Source organism: Mytilus californianus, unplaced genomic scaffold, assembly GCF_021869535.1.
Source record: "Mytilus californianus isolate M0D057914Y unplaced genomic scaffold, xbMytCali1.0.p SCAF_6, whole genome shotgun sequence".
Lineage (NCBI taxonomy): Eukaryota > Metazoa > Mollusca > Bivalvia > Mytilida > Mytilidae > Mytilus > Mytilus californianus.
Window position 1 is genome coordinate 14,458,493 of NW_026262712.1, and position 8,501 is coordinate 14,466,993.

General features: G+C 32.2%; 1 long non-coding RNA gene across 1 annotated transcript; it reads right to left on the bottom strand.

Moving 5' to 3' along the window:
* Positions 1-2,583: 2,583 nt before the first annotated feature.
* Positions 2,584-8,228, bottom strand: LOC127706889 (uncharacterized). Its single transcript, XR_007984614.1, has 4 exons — positions 8,053-8,228; positions 6,737-6,903; positions 3,514-3,627; positions 2,584-2,651 (listed from the first exon to the last, which is right to left on the bottom strand). It is a non-coding gene; the product is annotated as an uncharacterized LOC127706889 (long non-coding RNA).
* Between the last annotated feature and the right edge of the window lie 273 nt (positions 8,229-8,501).

Sequence of the window (8,501 nt, forward strand, 5' to 3'; positions counted from 1 at the left end):
CTTACATATATATATATATATATAGTGTGAATAACTGGAGTGGAATATAATAGTTGTTGTTTATCATATTTATTTTTCGTTTAATGTCTTTTACGTAAATTGGAATTGTATTACATCTGTCGTTTTAGGACCTTTCATAGCTTGCTAGATGCAGTATCAGTTTTGCTCATTGTTGAAAGCTGTTCATACAGTGATCTATAGTTGCTAACATTCAGTCATTTGGACTCTGGTGGATAGTTGTCTCATTGGCAATAATACTACATATTCTCATTTTTATCAACATAAATTACCGTAATAATGAAAACTAACTCTATAAGTATTCATGCATGTTTACTACACATTACCTGTATATATAATATATACTAGAATACTCCCGGGACATCATGGGGTTGTGACTGAAGCAAAGTACCTTAGCCTTATTTTTAGCCTGGATTTTAAGATTTTTCGTTTTATCATCTAATAATGTCATGCTGGTCATTAGGTGCACAGTTTTCTCTGCTTTCAAAATCTTTCTTTTTGAACCCTTCGACCCAGAACTTGTTAATTATCTGTAGTAATAATTATGTGGAAAACAAATGGGCCTGGAATGGTGTAATTTTTAATCAACACCATTGTCCTATATATATAAGTTATAAATAAAGTTGAATTCTTTGAATCGTCATTTTTATGTCATGCCGGCTCACAAATTGGACCTTGTTATTTTAGTATTATAGATCTAGATTACTTAGTGCTTGTAGAAACACAATTCCTCATTTTTCAAGCCCCTTTCTTACATGTCTTAACCTCATTTAAATTACAATACCAACTAAAAGCTCCAAGGAGCCTGTGTCGCTCACCTGATTTTTTTTTTATTTTACAATTGATGCATAAAATAATGCAACCAATATACTTTTGCGTTAGTTTCAAAGATATAAGTCAAAAACTGCATTTTTCCCCCTATGTTCTATTTTTAAACTAGATACCCTAATGCTTATTATGGCCAAGTTTGGTTAAATTTGTCTCAGTTGTTTCAGGAGAAGACTTTTGTAAAAGATTACAAAAATTTACGAAAAAATTGTTAAATTTGACTTTAAAGTGCAATAACTCCTTATTGGGTCAATTGACCATTTTGATCCTGTTGACTTATTTGTGAATCTTATTTTGCTGAACATTATTGCTGTTTATAGTTTATCTCTATTATAATGTTCAAGATAATAACCAATAAATTGCTTTGCCGAGCGCAGCTGGATACGACCACAGAGGTCCAACCCTGAACAGTTGGGCAAAAATGGACACAATATTCGCGCTTGATACAGGTCTGAATTTGGATTGTAATTCAATATTTGACACATAATAGGTTTCTGACACAGAATAACTGTAGTCAAAGAACTTAGAATTGGTTATATGATTTGAATTTATATTCAAAATTTTGCTTTTGTGTAATACACTATGCTGTTGCGAATTTACCTCCCCCCCCTTTTCAAAAAAAAAAAAAAAAATTTGAAGGATTTTCTTTTTGATTTTGATTTCTGAAATCTTGAGGAGAAAAAATTGTCCCCCGTCCCCCTTTTTCCAAAAAAAAAAATCTTTCCCTCAGTTATGGTCATAATTTCAATTCAAATTTCCAAGTTGTATTTGAAATACCTCCCTTACACTGTAATTTGTACTTAAGTAATTGTCCATTAACCAGGACATCCTTGTTTTTTCTCACTTTTTTGCCCCCAATTCCTACATGGTTTGAGCCATAACCCCCCAAAGCCAATCCTAACCATCCCTTTGTGGTATGGAAACTTGTAGTATAATTTCAACGAGATCCATACACTGTTCCACAAGTTATTGTCATGAAACTAGAAAAATGCTTATTTGGGCCCCTAATTCCTAAACTGTTGGGACCATAACCCCCAAAATCAATCCCAACCTTCCTTTTGTGGTTATAAACCTTATGTTTAAATTTCATAGATTTCTATTTACTAATACTAAAGATATTGTCCGGAAACCAAGTGTCTTCGGGCGACGGCGACATCGTGATACCAATATTTTTTTGCGGTCGTATAAAAATTGAAAAAAAAATTCTTAAAATTACCAATTCAGGGGCAGCAACCCAACAACGGGTTGTCTGATGCGTCTGAAAATTCGACAGAGATAGATATTCACCTGATGAACATTTTTACCCCATGTCAGATTTGCTCTAAATGCTTTGGTTTCAAAGATAGAAGCCAAAAACTGCATTTCACCCCCATGTTCTATTTTTAGCAATATTGGCCATCTTGGTTGATGGCCAGGGTCAACGGATACATTTTTTAAACTAGATACCCTAAGGATGATTTAGGCCAAGTTTGGTTTTATTTGGCCCAATAGTTTCAGAGAAGATTTTTGTAAAAGTTAACGGACGACGACGGACGCCAAGTGATGAGAAAATGATGCAATTAACAGCAAAAGTAGGCGAGACACTGGGTTCTGCGGAACCCTTACGATTTTTTTGAAATTGCCTTGGAATTCAGTATTTTTGTTATACCATTTGGAAATTAAATACTGTAACAAATACATACCAGCTACATTTATATATACTGTAGCTATAGGATCTCCTCAATATCTACGTAATCCTGTTGTTAATTTCATTTAAACATATAATGTATATAGCTTCCCTTCCACTTATATCTGAGGAGCTAATTCTGAAAATTAAAATTCCTGTGATTATCATATAAAATCTTAACCTGATGCAGTCTGCTTTCCAATAAGAATAAATTAGGAATACAGTTATCCCTTGGTAAAGAAAGAGAAAACAAGTGATTTTTTTTATATTATAACCAATACTGCACATGGTAATTGGAACATCACTAGTTTTCTGAATTGGATTGTTGCTCACTTTGTCAGGATCTTTTACAGCTGACTATATAGTATGGTTTTGTTCATTGTTGAAGGTCATACAGTGACCTAAAATTTTTTACATCCTCTTTGACTAATGGAATGTTTTCTCATTGACAATCCTACCATACATTGTAAGACCTTATTTATAAAATACTAAAAATTTCAATCTGTGACAATAACATTTTATTAATTAAATAAGGTAATCTGATCAACATTATGAAGCAATGTTCAAAACACTCTGTCATTGTCTGACAGCGATCAAAGTAATTTTAACTTCTATGACAATGTACAATGATGTATATATGTGCAAGACTCAAAACTAAGTATTACAACTAAATTCATACATATATCCATATACATTTACAAGGTACTTAAAAAATCAGCGAGACTGACGCATAAAATGTAGGTAAAAAAAATATACTTTTGTTGGATCCTGCATCATAATTATAACAAATTAATTGAAGGCAAGTCATAATCATTGAGTACATGTACATTATATTTGAACTTAAAGTAAAGGATAATCTGATTAGTCTCTAATCAGTAATGAAGCCACACAACACTCTGTGACAACAGTGACATATAAGTCTCCCATAGATGCACATACTATTATTTTAGGTCTTTTGTATATATATGTTTAAGGTTACTTAGAATTGGCTGTTGACATACATGTACACATGGACTGTCAGGCATGGAGTCATTGGACCCTAGGTTACTCCAGTCCATTATCAGTCACTACCAATAGTCAACTCCTCTGTCCATTTGTTGTAATACAATGTACTGCTGAAAGGGAGAAAACAGTACTTTATTAATAGCAACAGTACTTTATTAATAGCATGTGGATGCAAGACTATAAAAAGTATTCAAAGAGTTTTGCAAACAATTAGCTTATACATTTAGGAGAATTCTGTATTTACCTAGTGATGTGACAGTAAACAGTGGCGGATCCAGAACTTTTTATAACTAAGGTGGGGCGGGGGGGGGGGGGGGGGGGGGGGGGGGGGGGGGGGGCACTCCAGTCAGGCTTCAGTGATTCCCTATATAATCAACCAAATTTTTACCACAAAAGGGGGGACAACCCCCCCCCCCCCCCCCTTGGATCCGCATATGGTAAAATCAAGTTTAACGAAGGCCAAGCTTAAAATACAATACAGTTATCTACTTTCTAATGCAGCACATTAAAATAAATACCATGTAACAAATATTTTGGCGTAAAATGAAATAAATGAAAAAGTCCGTGAAACTGTTGCATTGTCTTTAGCAACTAAACAATGTGACGTCATATGCGTACTCATGGTGTCAAACATAAAATTCTAGAAGTACATTTTATTTATACCTTTCGTACGCTTCAGAATGGTTTCAACGTTGACAAAAAGAATGGAGGACCTTTCACTGGACTGAAAATTTCAAATAGTCCAGGACCTTTCATTTTTTAATGCAAATTTTAACCCCTGCATGTAGACCAATTTGAAAACCTGGCCCAAAATGAATAGACAGCTGCACCATGAGCACATGATACACCAATCACTTATTTAAAGAAAAAAGTTCAATAACTTTTCAATGTCATAATCAGACATTCATGAAAAACTAAAGGGAGGTTATCTTAATAGATATAAACCAGTCACCAAAGTTTCATGATAACTGCTCAAAGCATTGTCTGAAATATGAAAATCCCCCCTTTTTTATGAATAAAATCACATAAGTTAACTCTGAAACATAAAATCTAAAATTAATAAAAATCAAAAGGGAGCTTACGACAATAAATATAAACAATTCACCAAAGTTTTATGAAAACTGCTGTAAGCATTTTTGAGTTATTGTCGATAACTGGAAAATCTCCCTTTTTTAAATGAATATAACCCCACAACTTGGAAACATAAAATCTTAAATTTATAAAAATCGAAAGGGAGCTCATGTCGATACAAACAAGTCACAAAAGTTTCTTGCCATTTGGTGAACACATTTTGAGTTATTGTCCCAAAACTGGAAAATCCCCCTTTATGGCTTTAAAGTTTTTTAATGTTTTTTGGATATCAACAACTTTGTCAAACATACATGGAATTTTGACATGGGATTTGTTATATCTGCACACAAGAACACACATTTGTATGTGTTTTTTTCTGCATAAACATGTAATTCATAATTTATCAAAACTTCTGACATAGTCCCATTGTGCATCTCTTTTTTATGCCCTTGTCGTAACGGAGGGGGCATTAAGTTTTACACTTGTCTGTCTGTACATCCTTGCATACTTGCATTGAGAAATAGGTTTTATACCCTTTTGATATATTGAATATTTTGACATTACACAGTCATACTTTTCTTAAGACTGCATAAAATGTCAAACTGTGAAACATTGTTACACTAAATCTGTTGAATGTAAACTGATAGATATTTTAGTTTGGGAAAACATGTTTTTTGCACCTTTTTTATTATAAGACCTATTGATGAATCCAGTCCTTTTTGACTAATTTTGAAAGTTGGTTCTTATGTTGTTTGCTGTCTGCCATTACTGTATGTAGTTTATATTTTTCATCCTTGTAGTTTACTTTATGGTATTGATTTTGATCATTGTTTAAGGCTGTACATTGACCAGTAAATGTTTACATCTTTGTCCTTTGGTCTATTAATTGATAGTTGTCACATTGAGGATCATACCTCATATTTTTATATTTATATGCTAGGTCATTGAAAAAGCTCCAAGGATACAACATAATTTAATTGTTATATATTTGCAAATTCATTCTGATAATGCAAAAACATAAATTGATTGACTATTTTTCTTATTTTAATGTCCAGAGGCAAATATTTTATGTATTCTAAACGAGAACAACTTATCATGATCAATTCATAATATAGGCCAGTCTGACAATGCTTGTTTTAGACCCTTTTTGGTCTCTAATTCCTGAATGGTTTGGGCAAATACCCCCAAAATGAAACTTAACCCTCTACTTGTGGTACAATTTCATAGCAATTAAAATACTTATAAACAAGTTATTGTCCTGAATTTAGAAAAATACTTGATTTGGGCCTTTTTTTGGCCCCTAATTCCTACACTGGTTGAACCATGACCCCCAAAAATAATCCCAACCTTCCTTTTGTGGTATTGAACCTTTAAATCTAATTTCATAGACATTCATACACTTAAACTGAAGTTATTGTCCGGAAACCAAATGTCTTCGAACAAGTTGATAGCAATATACGACCTCAAAACTTTTTTGCTGTAGTATACAATATGGTTGTTCTTTTAAACATTTTCATAAATAATCTACAAGAAATGTAGACCTGTTTGGGATTGCTTGCAATGCAATTTTCATTACATTAAACAATGTATATTTCCAAGGAATAACTTCTGTAAACCTAAATTTTAATAGCACTTACTTTCTTACTCATACATTTCAAAGTGACATTATTCCTGTATAAATTGCCAAATAAACGGATCACCGATGTAATAATAAATCTTAATTATAAATTTAATACTAAACAGAAAACAATGAACTTGCGGAAAAGATGGTATACCGCAAACAAAAGGTGCAAAGGTTTTATTTCTTGGTTTCCTTAAACTGACCTCATCATGAATATCAACAATTTTTTACGACTATGCCTCTATTGAAAACAGCATGCCTAAGTCACAGCTTCATAACTGTTGTGGGTAGACAAAAAAGAACAAGCGATTAAGAGAGCTTTGAATGCAATTTTCTATAAAAATGACCTGTAAAAAAATTAAATTTGTCACTTCTAACATGGATAATTTTCGAACTTGCCCACAACATTACAAGAATCAAACTATAAACTCTTTGACCTCAAACTTTTAAAAAAATCTTCGAAACTGCATGTACAGAGTCTGACAAGAAAAAATTATTCAAACATAGTTATCATTTTTATTACATACCTCTCATCACAAAATTATTCATTGACTTCTGCTCCTCATATGCACATAAATCAATAGGACGATCTATGACTCCACTATATAATCTAGAAAGCAATGCCTCAAATGAATTCTGTCCTGTTGCTTAGCTTCTCCTACTTCTCAAAGTAATTGTACTTTCGTTGAAAAAGCTAAAATAAATAATGTTTAATAAAATGAAGTTATAATACAATGTATCTGCCAAAATTGCCTTTAATATTTTGATCTACAAAATTGGCTTGGTTTGATCTTTTAAAACTAGACCAACAAACTTTCCCTGAAAAAAAAATGACTACAAAAAAGTATTTAATCATTTTATTAATGTTCTAATCCATCATATAAATTCCATATGACCCTTGAATGAAGGGATGAACAAAAGTGATTACCCCGGTACATGTATATATTACAGGATCTCTAAATCTGTCATGATTTATAATGCCAATCTTTGGGGATTAAGTTATTAATAATCATGATACTTTGAAATTTTAAGTCATTCAAAGTTGTTTAAATTACACCAAAAGTTGGACTATTTTATATTAGGTAGTATCTGAGAAATGGACTAAACCAGGCAAGGTTTGGTGGTAAATACATTGTACATGTACAATGTACTTTGTTTTTGGCTTTGAACTAGGTGTTAGTAACTGGGAGTACTCTCAGATCTGAACTTGGGTCTTTTTTGTTGTGGGGATGTATAAGTACCCACCACGTCTTGTGTGTGGTTTTGTTAGATGTCTTTCTACTTTGTATAGATCTGACGAGTTAAGCCCTTTTCACATCAATATACCAGGTTAGGTGGGTTCGGCACCACAAACTACTAGTCTAGCCCCACCCCATTCTGTACATAATTGTATGTATGTGCTTGTTCCATGTCAGGAGCCTGTAATTCAGTGGTTCAGTTTGTCGTTTGTTGCTGTGTATCATATTTTGGTTTTTTTTTTCTTTGTTTTGTATATAAATTAGTCTGTTAGTTTTCTTGTTTGAATTATTTTACAAATTTGTCATTTTCATTTGGGGTCTTTTATAGCTGACTATATGGTATGGGGTTTGCTCATTGTTGAAGGATGTACAGTGACCTATAGTTGTTAACTTTGATGTCATTTGATCTCTGATGGAGAGTTGTCTTTTCTCATTGGTGTAAACAAGATTTTATTTTGAAAATAATTAGGTTATTTAAACATTACAATATGACAGTTTTATTAGGACTGGAAAACAAGTGAATTTTCACTGACTTTTACCAATTCCTCTCTTTTCTCATTGGCAATCATACCACATTTATTTATTTTTATATTTACATTATGTACATGTAAAGTAGATCTTTCATCTTCTGGAGGTGTCTGATTCCTAAGTACATGTACAACAGGGGGCCCTAATTAACAGCATGATTTTGAGTCGGCTAAAAAACAATCAGATAGATTATGATACAATTAACAGGTTTCTTTGCAATTATTTTGCAAATAATTAAACTAATGCAAGAATAAATTTATTTTCCAATAAATACATAAATTAAATAATAGTAAATAATGAATCTACAATTATATTTTAAGAAGTGAAACATCATTTAAATTCAATAAATAGCATATATTAAATTTCATTTTTTTTTTTTAATTCTGGGTAGATAAGTTTTCATTTTTTTAAAGTACATGTAGGGCGAGTTGGTTGACCTTTATCTGTTTATAATATATTTATTATATATTATCATGATTATATTCATTTGGATTTTACCCATGTTTACCCAAGTTAGGCAAGTTGC